This window comes from Bison bison, unplaced genomic scaffold (genome assembly GCF_000754665.1).
Source record: "Bison bison bison isolate TAMUID 2011002044 unplaced genomic scaffold, Bison_UMD1.0 scf7180017864485, whole genome shotgun sequence".
NCBI lineage: Eukaryota > Metazoa > Chordata > Mammalia > Artiodactyla > Bovidae > Bison > Bison bison.
Genome location: NW_011495045.1, coordinates 1,934,363 through 1,938,574, shown reverse-complemented (window position 1 = coordinate 1,938,574; position 4,212 = coordinate 1,934,363). Strand labels below are relative to the sequence as shown.

The window sequence follows — 4,212 nt, the reverse complement described above, 5'->3', positions numbered from 1 at the left end:
AAGCAGAGACATTACTTTGCCAACAAAGGTCCATCTAGTCAAGGCTATGGTTTTTCCTGTGGTCATGTATGGATGTGAGAGTTGGACTGTGAAGAAGGCTGAGTGCCGAAGAATTGATGCTTTTGAACTGTGGTGTTGGAGAAGACTCTTGCAAGTCCCTTGGACTGCAAGGAGATCCAACCAGTCCATTCTGAAGGAGATCAGCCCTGGGATTTCTTTGGAAGGAATGATGCTAAAGCTGAAACTCCAGTACTTTGGCCACCTCATGTGAAGAGTTGACTCATTGGAAAAGGCTCTGATGCTGGGAGGGATTGGGGGCAAGAGGAGAAGGGGACGACAGAGGATGAGATGGCTGGATGGCATCACTGACTTGATGGACGTGAGTCTGAGTGAACTCTGGGAGTTGGTGATGGACAGGGAGGCCTGGCGTACTGCGATTCACGGGGTCGCAAAGAGTCAGACATGACTGAGCGACTGATCTGATCTGATCTGATGTTCCCACAGAGTATGTTAAGAGATGGACCCCACGACAAGAAAGTCTTATCTATAAAAACAGGATCTGGGAAATTCAGAACAAACCCTGAAACAACCCAATCAAAAAATGCACAGAAGATCTAAATAGAAACTTCTTCAAAGAAGACATACAGGTGGACAACAAACACATGAGAAGATGCTCATCATCACTAATTATTAGAGAAATGCAAATCAAAACTTCACACCAGTCAGAATGGCCATCATCAAAAAATCTACAAACATTACTCTCAATGCTGAAAAACAAAGCATTCCCTCTAAGATCAGGAACAAGACAAGGGTGTGCACTCTCATTACTACTATTCAACATAGTTTTAGAAGTCCTAGGTACAGCAATTAGAGAAGAGAAAGAAATGAATCCAGATCCGAAAAGAAGGAGTAAAATTCTAACTCTTTGCAGATTACATGATACTATACATAGAAAACCCAGAAGAAACTATCAGAAAATTACTAAAGCTAATCAGTTAATTCAGCAGTCGTAGGATACAAGGTCCGTACACAGAAATCATTTACATTCCCATATGATAACAATGAAAAATCAGAAAGAGAAATTAAGAAATCAATCCCATTCACCATTGCAACAAAAAGAGTAAAGTATCTAAGAATAAATCTAAGGAGACAAAATAACTGTATATGGAAAATTATAAGAGATTAATGAAAGAAATCAAATATGACATAAACAGATGGCAAGATATTCCATGTTTCTGGGTAGGAAAAATCAATATTGTGAAAATGACTATACTACCAAATGCAATCTACAGATTCAATGTGATCCCTATCAAATTACCAATGGCATTTTTTAGAGAACTAGAACAAAAAATTTCACAATTCATATGGAACACAAAAGACCCCAAATAGCAAAAGCAGTCTTCAGAAAGAAGAATGGAGCTGGAGGAATCAGTCTTCCTGACTTCAGACTATACTACAAAGCTACATCCATTAAGACAGTATGGTACTGGCACAAAGACAGAAATATAGATCAATGGAACAAGATGGAGAGCCCAGAGACAAATGCACTCACCTATGGGTACATTTGTTTTTTTTGACAAAAGAGGTAAGAATATACAATTGGGCAAAGATAGCCTCTTCAATAAGTGGTGCTCGGAAATAAGCTATGTGTAAAAGAATGAAATTAGAACACTTCCTAATGCCATACATAAAGATAAACTTGAGATGGATTAAAGACCTAAATGTAAGACTAGAAACTATAAAACTCTTAGAGGAAAACAGGTAGCACACTTGATGACATAAATCAAAGCTAGATCCCCAATGACCCACCTCCTAGAGTAACAGAAATAAAAACAAAAATAAACAAGTGGGACCTAATTAAACTTAAAAGCTTTTGCACAGTAAAGGAAACTATAAGCAAAGCAAAAAGACAACCATCAGAATGGGAGAAAATAATAGCAAAGGAATAAAATAAAATAAAAAAAATAGCAAAGGAAACAACTGACAAAGGATTAATTTCCAAAATATACAAGCAGAATAAAACCACCATATGACCCAGCAATTCCACTACTAAGCATATATCTTGAGGAAACCAAAATTGAAAAGGACACACGTAGCCCAATGTTCATTGCAGCACTATTTACAATTGCTAGAACACTGAAGCAACCTAGATGTCCATCAACAGATGAATGGATAAAGCTGTGCTACATATATATAATGGAATACTACTCAGCCATAAAAAGAAACACATTTGAGTCAGTTCTAATGAGACAAGACAAACCTAGAGCCTATTATACAGAGTGAAGTAAGTCAGAAAGAGAAAAAAAGTATCATATACTGATGCATATGTATGGAATCTAGAAAGATGTTACTGATGAATTTATTTGCAGGGCAGCAATGGAGAAACAGACATAGAGAACAGACTTATGGACACGGGAGGAGGGGAGGAGAGAGAGGGTGAGATGTATGGAGAGAGTAACATGGAAATTCACAATACCATATGTAAAACAGATAGCCAGTGGGAGTTTGTTGTATGACTCAGGGACCTCAAACAGGGGCTCCATAACAAAATCTAGAAGAGTGTGAAGGGGAGGGAGATGGCAGGGAGGTTCGGGAGGGAAGGGACACGGGTGTACCTATGGCTGATTCTTGTTGATGTCTGACAGAAAACAACAAAATTCTGTAAGCAATTATCCCTCAATTAAAAAATAAATAATTTTTTAAAAAATACACCAAAAAATCTACAAACAATAAATGCTGGCGATGGTGTGGAGAAAAAAGATTCCTCTTACGCTGTTGGTGGAATGCAAACAGAAACAGCCACTAGAGAGAGCAATATGGAGGCTCCTAAAAAAACTAAAACTACAGCTACCATATGACTCAGCAATCTCATTCCTGGGCATATATGCAGAGAAAAATCATCATTCATAAAGAAATATGCACCCCATTGTTACTGCAGCACTATTTCCAACAGTCAGGACATGGAAGCAACCTAAACATCCATCATTAAGAAAATGTGGTATACACATACAATGGAATATTACTTAGCCATAAAAAGGGAAAAAATTGTGCCATTTGCAGAGATGCAGATGGACCCAGAGACTATCATACAGAGTGAAGTGAGAGAGAAGGAGAAAAACAAGTATTGTTTCTTTTTTAAAATAAGTTTATTTACTTAATTTTATTTTTAATAGGAGGATAATTACTTTATAATATTTTGATAGTTTCTGCCAGACATCGATGTGAATTTGCCATAAGTATACATATGTATGTCCCCTTCCTTCTGAACCATGGTTCAAATATTATTTATTAACACATATATGTGAAATATATATGATATATCTGAACCATATAGAATAATGGTATAGATGAACTTATGTGTGAAACAGAAAGACAGAGAACAAACATATGGATACCAATGGAGTGAGGGACTGGGATGGACTGGGAGACTGGGACTGGTATATATGTACTGGTGCATGGTGGCACTCAGTCACTTAGTCGTGTTCGACTCTTGACTCTGCGAACCCATGGTCTGTAGCCCGCCAGGCTCCACTGTCCATGGGACTTTTCAGGCAAGAATACTGGAGTGGGTTGTCATTTCCTCCTCCAGGGGATCTTCCCAACCCAGAGACTGAATCTGGATCTCCTGCAATGGCAGGTGGATTCTTTACCACTGAGCCACCTAAGAAGCACCATATATACACTACTATGTATAAAACAGATAACTAATGAGAACTGATTGTATAGCACAGGGAACTCTGCTCAATGCTCTGTGATGACCTAAGTGGGAAGGAAATCCCAGAAGAGGGTATATATATACACACACACATATGGCTGATTCACTTTGCTATACAACAGAAACTAACACATACAGCATTTTAAAGCAACTATACTCTGATGAAAAAAAAAGAAAACAAACTCTGTTGTTAATCATTAAGAAGTAGCCCAGCTTGCTGTCACAAAGGCATTCTTGCCTACATATGTAGAGCTGACTAAATACCTACAGAAACAATGTTGCCTGAGAGGTCTTGAAAAACATTCATTTTTCTTAATTAAAAATGGCATCAGCAGATGAATGGATAAGAAAGCTGTGGTACATATACACAATGGAGTATTACTCAGCCATTAAAAAGAATACATTTGAATCAGTTCTGATGAGGTGGATGAAACTGGAGCCTATTGTGCAGAGTGAAGTGAGCCAGAAGGAAAAACATAAATACAGTATACTCACTC

At 37.9% G+C, this 4,212-nt stretch overlaps 1 protein-coding gene across 1 annotated transcript in view; it reads right to left on the bottom strand.

Annotated features, from left to right (window-relative positions):
- DDX10 (DEAD (Asp-Glu-Ala-Asp) box polypeptide 10) overlaps positions 1-4,212 on the bottom strand; it is a 316,840-nt gene that overhangs the window by 147,467 nt on the left and 165,161 nt on the right. The gene's annotated exons all lie outside the window — the stretch shown is intronic.